General features: G+C 39.7%; 1 protein-coding gene across 1 annotated transcript in view; it reads left to right on the top strand.

The window, feature by feature from the left end:
- The first annotated feature begins 10,909 nt into the window (after nt 1-10,909).
- Nucleotides 10,910-19,729, top strand: part of LOC109195940 (tumor necrosis factor alpha-induced protein 2) — a 29,297-nt gene continuing 20,477 nt past the window's right edge. The window contains exons 1-2 of the mRNA XM_025900985.1: nt 10,910-11,051; nt 18,978-19,160. The gene's annotated coding sequence lies outside the window, so the exon portion shown is untranslated. The remainder of the gene's footprint in view (nt 11,052-18,977; nt 19,161-19,729) is intronic.

Below are 19,729 nucleotides of genomic sequence, written 5' to 3'. Positions count from 1 at the left end.
TCTTTGGGGAGTCACAGCAAGCCAACAAAACAAAACAAATTCCTGCCGAGGACACGTCTGTGTGAGGGTGACCCATTTCTTAAACTGAAGATCTCTTAGAGACTAACGCACAAGCTCAGGTTAGATGAAGCTACTGCAGCACCTTCATCTAACCTGAACTGAGTATTTTCAGTAGTGAAAACACACCGACCAGATTCTCTCAACATTGATTGGCTTTTATGGCTGAAAAAAACCTCATAAAAAACTTTTTATGTCCAAATGTTGCATTTCTTTATGAATTCAACAAAACTATTGGATACAAGTGGCCTATTAGAATCAGCAAGTGGCAGATGCACCTGCAGTTAAATGATAAAAATGATATTTTCATTAAAATATTTCATGTAATTTTAAGCTTAAATATATGAGAAAACAAGCTAAATGTTTCAGCATATATTGTTTATAAAGATCTTTTTCATATGGATAGTCAAAGTGCAACTCCTAACTCCTACACCACCCCCTACATGAAAACATGTTTCAGTGGCTCTCTGGCCTTCTATGCTGAGCTGTGAAAAAATGTTCAAGGTGAAAACATTTTTTTCATACAGTGTTAGGTGCTTTCATCAATTCCAGTGACACACAAGGAAAGAAGATGTTTTCTGTTAATTTCATTAAAAAAAAGACATGACAGCATAAACCCTAATTGGTACTTGTCTCATGTTTTATGTAAATTCTGAAAGTTCTCTATTTTTTGCCAAATTTCACTCAAAATAAAAATGCTGTTACATCCCATCTCTTTTTGATATTACCTGTAAAGCCTTCAACATTCCTCCAAAGTGGAAGCATGCAGTGAGAAACAGACATTTACAAAGCCACCCTCCTGATGCTACATGCCATTTTTTACTGAAAAGTAAATTCCACCTTATTGAAGTGGAGCTGTTCCTCATTTTGCTCGTTGACCCATTTGAAGCCCTGGAGATCCAGCAGGTCACACAGAGCCTCGGGGCCTCTGATCCTCAACAGTCTCTGCATTTTTGGCCAATCCGCATGAGACAGTGCTGATGACACTGCATGCATTATTTAAAGTCTATCCAACTCCCAGTGTCATAGCATTTTAATCTGCAACCTTTCATAACCCTCTCTGCTGGGCTTATATTACATTCCCCTGTTGATACCGACTGGCAGAGCTGAACAGAGGATAAGAGAGAGAAGCCCTGTTATAACACTGATGATTCTCTGCTGTTTCACCTAGTTAAATAATCAGGTCACAAATTTAAATTTGCATTTTTTAACAACAGGCTAAACTAATGACATTTCCATCACACCCTGCTGTACTTTGTATTGGTGTAACTGAGCATGCTAATGCGCTAATCTGTGATGATAAACAATTTAAACTTCCACCTATTAGCAATCATTGTGCGCACATTACCCTACTAAAATCAGGATTATATTCCATATTTCTTTGAAGCTCAAGGAAGCTAATAAGGACAGCAAGAAGATGTTGAAAATCTTAAATGATATAATGGGATGAGAGCTCGCTCTGGTGGTGTCACACATCAACACGGATGGAATCTTTATAAGTAAAGCTAAAGCCTATTATTTAAAATCTAATATGAGCAGAAGAGATCTCACCCTATCACACTGTCCCATACAGGATGCTATCATGAATAATAAGCAATGCCAATTTAAGTTTGAGGCAGTGAATGTTGAGACAGTGGAGCGTTTATTAATGTCACTTCCTGATGATACACCCTCAGGTGTAAACTGCTCAAACTGCTTGGAGCAAAGTTTGTGTCCCTTCCTATATGCTACGTATTTAATAGATGTTTGGCATGCAGCTTATTTCCATTGCAGAGGAAAGAATCGAAAATAATTTATAGTCCAAAAAATTAGAATGTTGTTTTTAATGGTGTCAATTGCAGACCCATTAGTCTTCTCCCTGTTCTAAGTAAAGTTATGCGGAGAATTGTTTATCAACAAATTCAACATTAATTAACAGACAATCATCTACTCACTAAGTTTCAACATGCTTACAAACCTGGTCATTCCACCAACTCAGCTCTCATTCATATGACAGATAACTGGTGTAAAGATCTGGATGAGTTGGGGCGGTATTCTTGGACTTTAGTGCTGCATAATAAATCATAATACATCATAACAAATCATGATCTGTTGATTGATAAACTAAAATGTTATGGATTTTCACCAGCTGCTTTGTGCTGGATGAAAAGTTATTTGTCTGGAAGAAGGCAAAAGGTTTATTATAATGGTTACTTCTCAGAGGGCTGCAGCATGAATTGTTGGTCCACTTCTCTATTCAGTTTTCACCAATGATCTGCCATATGTCTCGTAAATCTCATCTTGTAATGTATGCTGATGATTCCACCATGTTTTATTCAGCCAGTGACAAGTCCAAGTTGACCAGCGTATTACAACAAGATTTGCTGAACGTGTTTGACTGGATAAGTAAAAATGACATGGTTCTAAATGTATCTAAATCTAAATCTAAATCTATGTTAATTGGACGTAGACTACGTTTAGTCAACAGTCCACAACTGAATCTTTCCATAGCCAGATCAGTATTAGAACAGGTCACCCAGATTAAACTACTCTGCGTTACCATAAATCACCACCTTTCATGGTCTCAGCACATGGACTCTGTTATTAAGAAAATGGGACAGGGCATAGCTATGGCTAGGAAATGCTCTTTCTATATCACATCTTTAATCATGAAAGATGTCATTAATGCACTAGTATCATTTGGAGTATTGTTCAATCATTTGGTCAGCAGTCAATAAGACAGACCTTAACAGACTTCAGTTAGTCCAGAATAAGGCGGCCAGATTAGTGTTAAGATGATCATACTACACCAGTATCGATAAAATGCATAATAAACTTTTTTTGGCTTCCTGTACAAGCTAAATTACACTACGGCTTACTATTTTGAAGATACAATGGGATCTCCAGTACATGGACCAAAAGAATCGAGTGCTGCGAGGAAAGCTTGATGAAGCTGTGCAAAAAAATAAAGAACAGAAGGAACAACAGGACATAAAGCAAAAAGACATGTAGCACAAGCTCACAGCCATTGAGGCAAAATACAAAATGCTGAAAGTAAGCTTGGATGAAACAGTGCACAAAAATAAAGAGCTTCTCCAAGAGAAAGGGCAACAGCAAGAAAGATTGAATGAAGACAAACATATTCTCCAGGACTTTGAGAGGAAAAATCAAAAATTGCAAGAAGTTTGTGATTAAATGAAGTCCAAAACAAGTGAACTGGAAGGAGAAAAGGAAAAACTAGAAAAACGGTGCTCAGAGATGCAGCGTGCGATGAATCTGAGGGTGAGAAACAACGCAGAGTTCATTAGGGGGATGTTGTTGGAATTCAACAACTTGAGGCGCAAAAACACTGAAACTGAGGCGCAAAAGGAACAAAAAGAGAAAATACATGAAGAACTGCAGTGTAAGCTTCAAGAAATCCAGAAAATAAATCAGCAGTTAGAAGACATGCACAACAAAGCACAAGAGAGAAATGCAGACATGCAGAGGGCAAATCTAATGCAGGAGGCAACATCGAAGGAACTGAAAAAAAAGCTTGACGAAAAACAAGCAACATTAGAAGAAGAAGTGGAGGAAAAATGCCAGAAACCTGAAAAGAGAAATAATCGATGAGCTGAAAACCCTGGAGAAAAAAGTGCTGGTGGAAAAATGCCTGAAAAAGAAGAAAAAAGGCTTCCGCTTGTTCTAGAGGAGGGACACTGCTGCTTCCTCACCTGATGTAGCCTTTCTCCACCCCTGTTCACCCCCCAACCAGTCCCGGCAGTTGACTGCCCCCTCCTGAGCCTGGTCCTGTCGAAGGTTTCTGACCGGTTAAAGGCAGTTTTTCCTTCCCACTGTCGCCTAGTGCTGTCTCAGAGGGGATTGTGGGGGTTTTCTTTCCTCTGTGTCTTTTTTTTGTTTGTGTTTACCTTGTTTTACCTTGTTTCTTTATTTACTTGTTTAACTTTTTCTAACAAAATAATAAACCAACCTTAACTGATCCTTTGAGTATTTTTCATCTAATCTTTACATAAATTTAACAAAACATTTTCAAACATCCAGATATGTCTTTTATTTTCTTCTTGAAATCTCATAAATGGTGAACTAAAAACCCTGGAATATGGTTTGAAACACTGAAACTGTTTCAGCTGAATCCGGTGAAGTCCTATGTGTGTGTGTGTGTGTGTGTGTGTGTGTCACAGGTGACATGGTGTCACTAGTTGGGTCCTCATGTTTAGGCTCATTCACTCCAAAATTATTTAGGCCAAATCTTTAAAACAGAGTCATTGCAAACACATTTCAATTCAATTCAATCACACAAATGCAGAAATAATTATTTGCAGTAATTTATCTGATTTATTATGAGAACGTCATGCCTGATCATTTGTCTTTGGTGCTTAACTTAAACGTATCACAAACATTTATTCTGTTTTTGCCTTCACAAGTCATAGTATGTTTTGTCTATCCACATTCACTCTTACCCACATACTGAACATAAAAGTGGTGAGCACACTGCATGCTTCAACTGTACATTTAATTCAGCTAGCTGTGAGGCTTAGATGAGCACAGATATTACATTCCTATTTCTTGAGTACTATATTCAGCCACAGCTTCCACCTGGGTAGCCTGCATCTCTATTTTCTATAGTTCTATAATATGGCAAGTGACCTGTTGTCACTTCCTGTTTCTTACCTGTTGTCACTTCCTGTTTGCCAGTTGTTTACAAGTTGTTGTGTCTTGTTTTCACATCCATTTAGTGTCATTGCCTCATTGGAAAAAGGAACAGACTTTGAACTGGAGGGTTATGAATTCACATTTATAACTTAGCAAAACAAAGGTGGAGGAGGAGTGGCTTTGTATGTGGACAAATCCTTGAAATTGTGTTGGTTTAGTGTCTCCAGTTTAGTTTTATAGTTTTATATCCATAAGATCACATGGATGCATCCACCATCACGTCAGCTCCACCCAGGATTTGGATGGTTGGCCCCAGATATCTAAACTAATCTATCTTCACTATCTCTGCTCCACGCAGCTTCACTGCTACACCTGTCTCCCTGTCATTCACACATTTGTATTCTGTCTTCCTTCTAGTGACTGTCATTCATCTTCTCTCCAGTGCACACCTCTACATCTCTAAGGCTACGTTTACACTGCAGGTCTTAATGCTCAATTCTGATTTTTTGATCAAATCCAATTTTTTTTGTCTGGTTGTTCAAACTACAAATAAAATGAGACAACAAACGTGCTCTAGTGTGAACGGTTCAGGGCCCTCAAAGCGGCCCGCATGCACAAAAGAAGACGTCACACACAACGCGCTCTGATCACTCAGGCCACTCACACACAGACTCTATACTCAGACCAAGTCTTTTGCACTACTTCCAGGCTCTTTGTTGTCCAATATGTGTATTTTCTATTGTGTGCCTTTCTCCTGTTTTGTATATTTCCCGTGTTTGTTATTTATTCCTGCTGTCTCACTATTTATATTTTGCACTGCACTGTTGGCATGGAGGACTCACAATTTCGTTGTAAATGTACAATGACAAAATGGGCTATTCTATTCTATTCTATTCTATTCTATTCTATCTACTCTCACTATAGATCACAATGCTGTCTGCAAACATAATAGTCCATAGAAACTCCTGCCCAACATCACCTGTCTGTCTGTCCGTTATAATTGCAAACAAGAAGGGGTTTAATCCAACCGAAGCATGAAACCTGTCTGTCACTTCTCATGCACACTTACTATCTTTCTGTCTACATACATGTCCTGCACCACGCTCACATACTTCTCTGCCACTTCTGACTTCCTCATGCAAAACCACAGTTCCTCTCTTGGTACCCTAATCATTTGCTGAGTGATGACTTTCTCCAAACTTCTCCATCAACACTTTCCTCCACTGCTGGCTTGGTGCTTGCTCTCTTTCTCACTTTCCGCCTTTTCTCTCTCAGTGTGTTTGTGAGGAGGGGCTTATCGCCTACAGATTCCTGTCTGGCACACTTGGTTGTCATAATCTAATCACCTACTTGCAGTTTTTAAAGCTTGACTCTTCCACCCACTTCCTGCCAGTTGTTAAATGAGTTGTAGTGGCAACAATGTTCATGCTCCTCAAATTTTCTACTTTTTTTGTGACTTTACTTTTTGCTACTTACCTGTCTGCTTTCTCACCAGTGGCATCCTACTCAGTAGGGTTAGGGTTAGGTTCAACAGAATTTGCATTTGTGTAGCCTTCAACCAACGCAGAGGCTGCAGAGACACACTTGTGTAGCCTTCCAAAAAACCAGCAGCAGGTCACCTGACGGCAGTGGTGTGAAGCGTAGGTTGAATGCTGTTCAGTTGAACAGTTAGACTGAACTGGAAAGGGAACCAAAATTAATCACAAAAAGGAAGAAGCACAAAGTTTAAGGACCTAAAAAGAGAAGAGAAGCACAGATTACAGCTACAGCAGACAATTTTTGCATTGTTTTTAACACCAGGCTTCGCTGTATGATGAAGTTCTTTGACTGTTATGAGCAGTTGCTTCCAAATAACAAAGAAATTCATAATAAAAATTCTGAAAAAAACCCTTCATGTCCTAAAATTTACCATTTTTAAGAAAAATATTACCTTTTTGATTTTGATGGCAGAAAAACTTCTAAAAAAAACTGTGACAGGGCACTCTGCTCAAGGGCATCTTGACCCCAGCTGAAAGAAGTAAAGGTATCTTCCTCTGTCAGCACCCCTCTACCTCACCTCCAGTCTGCTACACTACTGCAGTTTCTTGTTCCTTTCAGCCTGCGGCAGGCTCGGCTGTCAGGTTTTCTTGTTTGAACTCATGTTCATTTCCATTTTGATTCAATTGAATGTTTCAGGTCTTATTCAGCTAATTCATCCAGATCTCTATCTAACAGCAGTGTCTCATTTCCCATCCACCTACCTGTCCTCTAACGTCTAAGGCAGGTTTGAAAATCTGTGCGCGCAAATCCTAGAAGGGATGATTACCTGAGATCCTATAAAAAACAGGTGTATGATTGACCTGAATTTGACAATAAAATCGTTTATAGCTGCAAACTCAAAGATAAATATGCTCTTATGCCGACATAGAAATTAGGGTGATTTAAAACCTTCATTTTCTGGTGCACCTTCTGCGTGATAACTGTAATTGAGTTCCCATTTTCATTTAAGCAAAATAATACAGAAGGGACACTGTGTCAGGGAAAGTAATTCGGTGAAGTGCATGTGTGTTGAGTTAACTAAAACTTTGTTAAAAAGTGTTCAAATTTCACTTTTCACTGTAGCTAATATTATGAGATGCCATAATCAGTAACCACTTATTCCAATTCTGTAAAGTCCTTTATAAAGGGCGCCTTCAGATGAAGTACAATTTGTTACTAAATTAAAGTAAGACTTTAAAGACCAAACTTGCAATAGAAAAACATATTAAAAGTTAATATACATAATAAGCAAACAAAGACATTTATGATTGGTACGTCAGCGGAGGTCTTTGGATGGTCAGCAGATGGTCAGAAAAGAGCCAGCAGTTCTTTTAGTTACTGTTTAGAGTTTTGTTGGATTAGTGCAATTCAGACCCAGAGTTTGAACCTGGGAGTTCACTGTTAGCTCTCAGCCACATGTAGTCTTTTTGCACAGAGTGAGAATATGCTGAAAATATTGAGCACTTTAGTACAGATTAGTAGGAGTGAGAAGAGCTTTTTTGTGAAGATTTAACTTTGTGGCAAGCAGGATTAGGACCCAGACGTAGGACTCAGGAGAAAAGGAATGAACTCAAAACTCAGCTTTATTGCCAGTAATTCACAGGAAACAAACCGAAGCATACGCAGAGTAGAGCAGGAGTAAACAAACTGGAAACACACAAACTTACGAGAGGACATGACAAAGGGGAAGGGGAGACGCAGACAGTACACAAGGTAATGAGGCTAGGAGAAAACAGGTGGGAAACACAGTGGGCAGAAATTAGGGAGTATGAGACAAAGAAAGTTAAATTCAAAAGGCATGCAAGAGAAAATAAAATAGGAGATGGCTTGCACTGAGACAAAGACTCTAACATATGAACTCCAGGCACAAATAACACATAGACATAAAAGTACAAGAATAACATAATAAACAGAAGCCCGTAACTAATAAAGAACCAGAACACAAAGCCTTGACAAAACCCACAAAACTCAAGACATAGAAATCATGACTATTTTGGCTGAACACGTATTCATCATGTTTTCTTGGTTAGGGGTAGAGAGTTATTTGGTCCCCTTCTTTTTTTGTTAGAGAAACTATGATTAGAAGCTTTTGTTAGCGGTTCCATTTCTTCAACTGGTGTGTGCTGCTTGTCCTTTCTTATGTGGGAATAATGGGGAGTCGCAAAGTATGTCATATGTAGGTCCCCCTCAGGCTGGGGACATAACGTGAGGATCGCTACAGTTGAAATGTGACTTGTAGAGGCCTACACTAGATTTAAATTGATATGTTTGATTGATAAATACAGAGAATAGTGTTGGAAAGAGCTGCGATGAAGTAATACTGCTTATTTTTGATACTGCTGTCTCTATGCAACAAAGAAGGAGGGCGATGTGTGCGTGTGTGACTCTGACAGCCCATCTCACAGCTGGGATACCCAGTCCTCAGGAGTGTGGCGTTCAAGCCGTGGGGGCGCTGGTTATTTTGGGAACCACCGAAGAGGAAGTGCTTATTTTTGCCTCCATCCAAGCCCCCCACCACCAATCACAGCCTGCCTCCCCCTCACCCTTTCCCCTGCCTCCCGCCGTCTGACAGCTCCCCTTGTTAATTTGCACAACCTCAATTAGCCTTCAGCGGGGAGAATAAAGGAAGTGGTCAGACAAAATCCCTTTAAAGGGTCTATTCATTGTAGACAAGGAGAGTGCGTGGGGTGGGAGGGTGGTGGTGGTGGTGGTGTGTTGACGGGATAAAAATACATCTGAGACTGAACGTGTGTTTGATGTTTGCACCATGCAGCAGCGAGGCGGTTCAACCTCTAAACGGGGAACTGGTCTTTGAAATGAGACCTGTGATGTCAAACGCCACTATCATTGAAAAAATCTGTTATCAGACCAGATATGTAAATACACATATATACACACTACCTGAAAGTATTAATTCTTCACAGATAAAAATTATAACCCGGTGAATGAGCATTAGGTGACTTCAGGTTTACAAGCCAGGGTCTCTTGATGATTTCACCTATTAGGGAGGGCAGGAAAGCAAGGTCAAAGTTGGATATTCATTATCAAAGTTGTAGACGTATAGACTGTGCAAATTGGTGTGAGTCTCACCGTCTCATCTGCATGAAGTTTTGAATAAAAAAAACAAAAAAGAAAACAACTTTTATATTTTTGGAAAGTAATCAGTTTGGGACTAAAGAAAGGATTTGGAAGGAACTTAGAACTTAACTCACTGCCAGTTCTGGTTATTTCATACGATTTGTTGAAACATTTGTTCTTATGCAAAAAATTGACATTGATATGAATAATCATAATTGTAACTATGGCTTACCTTTTGTAAAATGTAAGTTGATAGAACTAGTATCTAGTACATAAAGCAGCCAAATTTCAGTCTTCCTGAGTCACATATCAAACATTGGGTTGTGTAGGCACAACCCAATGATAATCTTGTCAGGTTATGCTGTGCGAGGTGTGGTGGAAGGTTGAGGACCCGAGTGGGGGATGTGTTAGACGAAGGTTAAACATAAAATCCAGTGTTTATTCCAGAAAAAGAACAAGTACAGTTGGTCCAGAAGGAGGTAACAAAAATTCATAAGGCACAAGGAAGCACAGGGAAAAACACTGGGAACAGCACAGCTAGTGGGACGGCCTGACAAAGGGCGAGGTGAAACAATCACAATAAATACCTGAAGTAGTGAGGAAGAGAAAACAGGAGGGGAACACAGCTGAACCTGATCACAGAAAAACAGACAACGGAAGGGACTTAAGGGGACTTAAACACGCTATACACTGGTTACCAAAAAAACAGGAAACAACCAAGGGCAACGGGACTGATGGAGACTTCACACAAAAGGGTGAACACTATACACTAAACCAGGGACCTTTGATGACAGCACAACAACTAATGCAGTGACCATAAATAAGACTTGCAGATGTATTAATCTTTTAATACATGTGGATACTCACTTTCGGGCTCCTGTTTTGGATAAAACCGATTTCACAAAGTGGTTTTGGATGCTACGCATCCCCAAAGAAACTTTCAGTTTAGTCATTTAGCTGCTGCTCATCCAGATCATGTTAGTCTTCAGTGTTTGAAATGAAGGCAGACGGACTTTTCTTTGGTTCACCTCTTAACCAAGAGTCTCAGGTATTTATATCCTAATGGGGTGGTCCCCTGAGATGTGGTCCTGAGAGCTAATTATGTGAGTCATTAATGGTCACATGAGCCAATGTGTAGCTCAATACCATCACAGGGGCCAAGGTGTGAGTCCTTTGTGTAACACTGTCCTACGTGTCATGCAAGGTATACAGGTCACATGGGTCAAGGTGTTAGTGGGAATTGAATCACATGGGAAGGGATCTTAAGACCCCAATGGCTAGCTGATAGCTGGTGTCCTTGGTTCAGTAATGGTCATTTACTATGGACGTACATGACCTTCTTTACTCATGAGTAGTAATTGATATCCTTTAATGGTCACAGAGTGCTTTATTAGGAACAGCATATTAGTGTCATAATGCTGTGTATACTACAATCTTCCCATGATTAAATCACATCAGTTTTGCAGTCCCCTAAAACATTAACCAGCAGTGGCAGCAGCAGCCTGGTAAACACAAGGCAGGTTGGGCCAGTGGATTCACTCTGCTGATGGCAGACTGCGACCTACCATCTGCAGTATCAGACAGGAGCAAAGTTCAGAGTGGTTGAACTTTGCATTCTGTTTGGTGCAGGTAAAAAACAAAACAAAGAAAAAAAAAGAGCATGGTTACATGTGCCTTGGCTTTTCTTTGACCTCTCTCATTCACACACGCATGCTGTGGAGCTCTGGTAATGAAAATCCCAGGAGGTCCTACAATCTGAGTCAAAGGTACTGAGATCACATTTTCACCATTCTAATGTTTGATGTAAACATTAAGTGAAGCTTTGTAGGTGTTTCTGCTTTGCACTGGTGCTTCATGATGGGCTTTAGTAAGATGTAACTAATATAGTGCTCAGTGGATATTATCTCAACGTTTTAACTTCTAAAGTCTTTCTTGCTTTCCTGAGGTGAGGCACACACACACACACACACACACACACACACACACACACACACACACACACACACACACACAGAGCAGACATCATTAAACACAAGTGACTGACAACTTGCTAATGTGTTACATAATGCATGTTCTTTGCTTTGCACTTCCATCTAAATCTGTTTTTACTGACAAGACTTTATGTTGCAACATGGAGCAACTCATGACAGGAACTCATGTTCACGTTCATTTAGTGCCTTGAAAAGACAGACGCTGTTGTGGAGTGTGTGTTTGGGGAGTGCACAGTGGTGGAGATGAAGATAGAGGTTGATGGCTTTGTGATTGGGGCATTAGTAGCCATCTGTGACCTTACTTTGTGAAGAAGGTCCACAGCTGTGGATTATTTTGAGGTTGCTCTTTGTTGTATGTTTTTGGTATGACCATGCTTTTCGCCGTAATGCTTTTTTGATGACAAATGAACAATAGAGGGACTGTTTATCACCACAAACTACTCTTTTTACTTTTTTCTTTCGTTTGTGCTTTCAGTTAAATCAACAAATTCCGGTTGAGTCTCTTAATTAGTCTGATAGGTGTGTGTTGCTGCTTTTGTCAAGTGTTAGACCGAATTATGTTTATTCTAAATGTGTCTTCGAACCCAACTATAAAGGCGTGATTTGGTCATTTTAGCTATAAACCTCCCAAATCCCACTCGAACTAGCCGTTAAGACCTGGACTTTGAGCTACTTAATTTTTTAATGCAAATCCTGCCAGGTGAAGTAAAAAATAATGCAAATGTATGTATGAACAGAATTAAACAGCCAAGTGTGCAATCTTTTCCAAGCTGTTTGAAAAGCCACATATCAGCCTTTTAATGGTGGTACGTCACATCGCTGCAGCCAGTGCTGGTGATTTCCAGTACTTTCAGATGTGAATCAGCATATCAAAAATATATATTTTTTTTCTGTCGCATAGAACATGAAGTGATTTATCTCTCATTCAACCGCTTCACTCAGTTACAAGAAACCCTCAAAGAACACAAATATTTATGTGTAATTTGTGTCCCTGGATATTGAATTTTTTAAAAAAAAAGTTTTAGTCAGTTTGGCCTTAAAACTCAACAAGTATTAAGACATTTAAAAGATATTTTTGACTTTTTTAAAAAAAAAGCAAGCTGTTTGCATGAAAATCTGTCTGGCACATACAGGATTGAGAACAGAAGAGCTTTAAAAAGATGTTGGCTGAGTAAAGAAAACAGTTTTCTCATTGACTGGTGGTATATACATATTTCAATAAAATTAACTTAATATTTTAATAGCTATGTCACTTTTCCATTAGTGTCACTATCACTGTAAATTTTACAGATGCACATGAGAGAAGCTTAAAATGAGCTGGCAGTTTTTCATGACATTTACTAGCAATAAATGTCATAAATGTCTGCTTTTAAGGGTTAAACCTCTTGTCTTCAGGGTTCCTGTCCTTAATGTCAAAATCTTTGATTACAGCCACACTTTAATATTGTGGTGTAACAGGAAAGCAGGTTTCATGCTGTATTTTTGTGCAGACAGTAACTAAATGCGAGGCTTCCCCCATTTTCTTCCTCTCTCCCTTCAGGCTTCACTGGGCAGTCATAATCATCCATTATGTATTTTTCCATTAATTCTCAATATGTGTGTGCTGCCAGCAATAATCAGCCTCCGTGAGAGTTGCATTCGTTTTCCATCTGATATAATGCTTAATTGAATCAAACTTTTTATGGATGCTGATTAGGACTCTGGAGACATTCTCAGGAGAGCATTACAAAATGCCAACACCTTGGAGAAGGCTGCAAATAACAATTAGCAACGTGCACCACTGAGTTAACTCATCATGAAAGGATTACAAAAGCTTGGATCACCATTAAGAAGATCAGATGTCTATCCAGTAATTTTAAAAAAGATGTTTTTCATTCTGTTTATTTATGATGAAACAAACCTGATCAGCAGTATGAAGTTGTATTCATAGCGTTCATAGTCTTCCTATCTGACAGCTAAAGCAGGCTTTCTCCACATCATTGACAGCTGTAGTTTATGCTTAGCCAAAATGGTGACGATAGACCTTAAATTTGATGCACTAACAACGAACAACTCTGCCAGCAGTTGTAAACAAACTAAATGTAGAATATGGCAATGAATGCAAACTCATCTCCAGCACCGTCAAATAAACCCTGTGGTAAACCAACCATAGTTTTCAGTGGTGCTGCATTTAAACTTACATCTGAAATAGGCTTTAATTAGTTTAATGACCCTGTAGCATATATTCAATTCAATTCAATTGTATTTATATAGCGCCAAATCACAACAACAGTCACCTCAAGGCGCTTTATATTGTAAGGTAGACCCTACAATAATACATACAGAGAAAAAACCCATCATATGACCCCCTATGAGCAAGCACTTTGGCGACAGTGGGAAGGAAAAACTCCCTTTTAACAGGAAGGAACCTCCGGCAGAATCAGGCTCAGAGAGGGGCGGGGCCATCTGTTGCGACCGGTTGGGGTGAGAGAAGGAAAACAAGTCATATATATAGCATAAAAGATGGACGCAGCTATAGTGACATCACCTTTAGGTTTCTGCAGTCCTATTTTGAACTCTCAAGATCAGATTGTGATTGAAAAGTCCTTACCTAATGTGTGTATGGTTCATACCACAGCTAATCCTCAATTTGTGCAGGTAGGTATGACCAATATTTACATATTTTCCAATTTTCCAGTGATCCTTTGAATAGCTTTACACTGATATGATATACAAAGTACCTGCAGAATTTCAAACACAGTTTAGTTTGACTTTAATTCGTATTAAATATTCAGGGACCTGAGCCAAGTTCTATCCAGGAGCTGACCCTCTGTGTAACAGATGTAAAGCAGAAACAGGTTCGCTCCTTCATACCTTTTGGACATGCTCCAATCTTCATAACTCTTGGGTGTCTATATTTAACACTCTTTCAGAGATGTATAACGTTAAATATGATCCTTCTGCTCTAACGGCTATCTTTGGGGTGATACCTCAAAACATCACTTTGCCAAAATACTAATCGAATTCTATTGCCTTTCCTTCACTTATCGCAAGGCGCCTTATACTTTTAAGATGGAAGCAGGAAGCTCCTCCCACACATGAACAGTGGCTTGCAGAGCTCATGAGGTTTTTGCATTTAGAAAAGATGAGATATACACTGGCAGGTTCAACCACCAAATTTCTTAAGCAGCCATTCCTGATTTAAATGACCACCTTATCATGACCGGATACCATGTCTCTATATCACTATCATAGTTAACTGTACACTGAATGTCCCTTATACATTTTATTTTTATATTTGTTTGTTGCTGTTTGTTTGTTTTTGTTTTTTGTTTTGTTTTGTAGGGGTTTCTTTGGTTTGTTTGTTTGTTTTCCTTCTCTATTTCTGTTATCTTTTGGGGTATTGTAAATACTGAACAGCAAACTACTGTAAGTTTTGTTATTAACATGCTGCTGTGACTGAAAATAAAATTTATAAAAAAAATTTAAAAAATTCAGGGACCTGGACACACGTGAAAAACAAATTTGCACTATCCCATTCTCTATAACCCATTTCTACTAATCCAGTACTGTTCATCATAGCCATCTCCTGCTTTCTCTTCCTTCCTCTCTACCCGACTCTCCTCTCTTACCCTCCTCATCTCAAGCCTTCACTTTTCTCTCCCATGCCCTCTTTCCGCTGTCAGTTTCCCTTTCTCTGAAGCTCATCTTCTGTGTGTATCTGTCTTTATCTTTTGTCTCCGTCTTTTCTTATTTTCCCCCAAACCTACTTTCATAAAACCATCTCTGACAGCACAAATATAAAAAAGTTACCTCACCTGCTTTCCCCCCTCATTTTTTCTCTGCTTTTCCCTGTGCTGCGAGAACTGAACACAGAATGAGTCACAGAGCAGAAATCCTAACACGAAGATAAAATAAGACAAAAAAAATCACTGTTTTTACTGCCTTGTGTAGCTGACACTCTCTTGCCATCTGCCTGTCGCCTTTTACTTCTTTCATTATTGAATTTACATTTTTTTTTCTCCTGTTTGACATAGTGGCTCCCAAATGCTTTCAATGTCAAAATTCCAACTCCAGTGCTGTTTTTAAAACTTAGCTTTTTAGTGTCTAAAAAAAGGAGAACCCCCACTATAGCATCGCACATTTTGAACATTGAAGACAACCAAATACACCAACTTTTAGGATTTAGGATAACTTGTAGTTATGTTACAACCACAGGAAATACTTATATGTTAAAGGTTAATTCTGGCAGAATTCAATGAATGTGGATACAAAACAGAAAAGGAATTACACAAATAAACCTGAAGGTTAAAAAAAAGGCAGCACGGTGGTTAACACTGTTGCCTCACAGCAAGAAGGTCCTGAGTTCAATTCCTCCATCATGCCGGGGCCTTTCTGTGTGGTGTTTGCCCGTGTTTGCGTGGGTTCTCTCGGGGTACTCCGACTTCCTCTCACAATCCAAAGACATGCAGTTAGTGGGGACAGGTTAATTGGAAACTCTAAATTGGCCATAGGTGTGAATGTGAGTGCGAATGGTTGTCTTCGTCTATGTGTTGGCCCTGTGACAGACTCTTGATCTGTCCAGGGTGTACCCCTGCCTCTCGCCCTAAGACAGCTGGGATACCCCCCCGCCACGACCCTGAAAAGGATAAGTGGAAGAGAATAGATGGATGGGTAAAAAAAGAAAAAAAGTTAAGGCAGGGACAAAGAGAAGTGATTTTACAACATGACCTTTAAAAGCAAACTATCAGAAAAGCACATTACCATGACCTGAACTGCCAACATTGTCGCTATCAGTTATGATACAGCATCGGTTTTGGGTTATGTTCAGATATTTCACACGAATTACTTGATACATTTATTGCTCATTTCAGTATCTGTAAACATACAGCTACTTTTCATATGCACAGCTGCAGCTCCTCCAGCTGCTGTCTCATCTGTGTTGGTTGAAGCTGCAAGTAGACAGATCTAATAATAAAATGATTGCTGCATTTGTGGTTATATCTGCATTGCATGTGTTTGTGCATTTTCCACTGTGTCACAATACAAAGGACTGTTACTAATACACCACAGTAGTTCATGAATTAATAAAACCAGCACAACCATGTCACTGCACGCACACAAACCCCTGCAAGAAGCTAATAATAAACTGTGCCTCAGACATAGTGTTTACAGCTAAAGCATAGCCATGACTATATTCACAATTACACCAAGCATGTCTCCCAGTCAACCTTGACAGCAGCAAGTTTTAGCCTAATAATGCACTGGAGCAATGCTACCTAAAGCTAGCTTCATTAAGTTGTTCTATTTTTGTGTTCACCTACAGCGGTACAGTACTGTATCTAGATAATAACATGAATCATCATCGTACGAATAATAAAAACAAGGGTTTACAAAGTGCACTGACAGATGGACAAAAGTGGAATCGTTATAGGAAAAGTTTAAACAAAGAGCCATAAGAGTCACATGAGAAACACACAAAAGTGGACATATAATCTGACAGGATTAAAAAAAAGAAAAAGAAACATTATTTAAAATATTTTAAACTTTGGGTATTGCATATAATAAACAAAACAGCCAGGAGGGCAGCACCTGAGCTATGGTAGGCCGCTGATTGGCTGAAAAGAACCAGAACAGGAACATGATAGACATACAGCATCCACAGGCAGTGGCTGGAGTGGACACTTTACTTTGTTTTTTATCACTCTGCTTCACTTCAGCCCTTTGTATGTTATAACTTTGCTCTTCACCATTGCTGTCAAGGATCAACAAGATGAACAAAAGGAGCCCACAGACCATTCGTTTGTGACACTTCCTCCTAGTGACAATAAATGGCTACAAGATGAAAAGACAATCTGCAGAAACTGTCCATAGTCTATGCGTAGGACCACCGCAGGACCATGTTTCCCCCGCATGAAGCTGAGCCGCTGGAGTCTGAACCAGGTGGAGGCGAGACTGACCTTTCATTAATGCCAGAGAGGAGGGAGTTGCAGAAGCAAGACTGGACAACTTTTTAATGCGTGGTTCAAAACTGAGAGCAGAATCAAACTGAACACAGAAGTTTCTGGCTTTTTGTTAGTAGATAACAGGTCAGGAGAACTGAGTGCTGCTAATGTGCTTAAAATAAAACTCCATCATTCTCTAAAGACAATGGAAAATTTAAAAGATCATGGCTGAGATGCATAACAACCAGTCTGCCTCAGTGACTGATAAAAGAGTGAAGCAGCTCTGCAGCAGTAACACAGATAGACTGACAGCTCGAAGAGAACTTAAATGCACTCGGGGTAAGTTGCAGAAGAAGCCTTGCGGGCTATTTTCTTCATCATCTCATCCTGGGGAAAGACAATAAAACTACTTAAAAATGACTCAAAGAATATACCACCTGAATTTAAATATGAAAAAGAATCTAGGACAGCTCGCCCGCTTTCAATTAGCTGATCCAGCTGAACTGTGCTGAGAATGTTTTACTGAAACTGGAGTCAGTAAAAGGATGAGAGCAATAAAAAGATGCAAATGTAGAAAAGAGAAAAGATAGTGGATTTCAGAATTTTTTATATTAAACCATAAGTACGTTGATAAGAAGACAATCCTCAATCGTTTTAAAGGATGGACACATCAACGACACAGTGCAGCTTTGCTTGGTTCATCATCCTGCTTCTGCTGTCTCCAAAGAGCAGAGTTCATGCAGTGATGAGGACTCAGCCGTAATGGATGTACAGTTCTGTCAGGTGATTCTCTGTCTGCGACTGATGGGAAGAAAACCTCAAAGCTGTCTGGGTCACCCATAAACTGCAAGTCTGGCAGAGCGGCATGAATGTATCTGATTTCCATTAGTCAGATTCTCAGTCTAATGTGATATTTTGTCCAAATAGCATGACTCTGTGCTATTCCAGCGCTTGCAGTGTTCAGGCTGTGCAAGCCATAAGTGTTAGTGCATTTCAATGAGCGGTAGCAGCATTAAGATTCCTCTTCACTCCAGGGCTGCCCATGGGTACAAGGTGACACCACACAGTGATGTGGGTGGTATATGTTTCTGCGCGGGTGTGTGGGTGTGTGAAACTAGCGCTGTAACACAGAGACTGCAACAGCCAACGAACTGTAAAGGAGCACACAGCAGAGCAAATCCTAGCCTTATTTACTGGAACTTAGCCCAGTGTTTCCTAAATTGGACGAGGGCAGGGCAAGGGGGGCTGCAAAATTTAGCATTTACTGTAGAATTTAAACTGAGTTCATTTCATTTTCATTTTCAAACGTAACAAAAAAGAGCAGGAAATATCAAAATGTAGGATGCTCAGCACGGTACCTGGTTGTTGTTTAGATCTCATTTTTGAATAGCAGGAACATTTAGCTAAATAATATTCATACACCATCAACTAGGGGAGGTTTTTTATGACCCCTCAGGTTTCTGCTCTCACTGCAGGTTTTGCAGAGTTTGCAGGCAGAGGCTGTTTTGGGCACACCTGCGTGAGCCTCCACACAGAGCTTAAATAAGCTTGCTATTAACATCCTCTCACTCTCTCACTTCCTCACCTCCTGGTTTTAGCTTTTTTGGGGGCATTTGCTCATCCCATTCATCCATCCATCAACCATTGACGGTCCTTCCACTTTTAGTCCTCACATTGTCTCTACTTTTTGTCACCGGCTTTGTGACAACCTAATAAAATGACAACTGAATGTGTAACTTAGATTTTCATGTGATGGTGTCTGTTCTTATTGCATCAGATTCACACCAGGCCATCATTATGCACCAAAAACAGAGTCCTGCACACCTGAGACCAACATCCTGGAGCAAGAAAAAGAGGTCACAACAGACCATCAGCCACTACATCTGGTGAATGTAAACCTGAGGGAGAAAGCAAAGGCCAGATCGGGTTGTTTGTCACCCCACTGACAAGGAGAGTGTTGGTAAGTGTCACACTCTACCAGGAAAGAAAAAAAAAGGGTAGATAGCACACACCAAAAGTCTGATCAACAAAATATAGAAGTGACTCTGTGCTTCTACAGACATTTGCCTGGAAGTAAAAATGTCTGCAGGGCATTGTTGAAAAACCGTTGTGACAGGCATCTGCTGGAGTTCACTGACAACTTTTTTTTGCCAGATCGAGACCTGAAGTTATTATTAGCAAGGTATTAAGAGAGGAAAATGTTGAGGAAACTTAAATCATCCTGTAACAGAATGATGGGGAAAGACGAACAGATATGACGATCATGAAGGATTTTGTTGAAACATGCTACTCCCTCTGTAAACACTGGATCAGGTGATGCATGATTTCTGGTGGCTAGGTCACTTATGTTTACTGTCGATGTGAAAGAAGAGCTTTAATTTCTGGTCAGAGTTAGTCAAAGGCAGTTAAATGGATGTGACGGTGACTCAGCTACAGCTGGACTGTAACACAAGCTAGGAGGTTTTTTTTTCTTTAAAGGCAAATAAGTGGGAGACTTTAAGGTGTCTGAATCAGTCACCTGAGGTCAGA

Source organism: Oreochromis niloticus, linkage group LG19 (genome assembly GCF_001858045.2).
Source record: "Oreochromis niloticus isolate F11D_XX linkage group LG19, O_niloticus_UMD_NMBU, whole genome shotgun sequence".
In the NCBI taxonomy this organism is placed as follows: Eukaryota; Metazoa; Chordata; class Actinopteri; order Cichliformes; family Cichlidae; genus Oreochromis; species Oreochromis niloticus.
The sequence above is the reverse complement of the archived record's forward strand: the minus strand, read 5'-3'. Positions and strand labels throughout refer to the sequence as shown.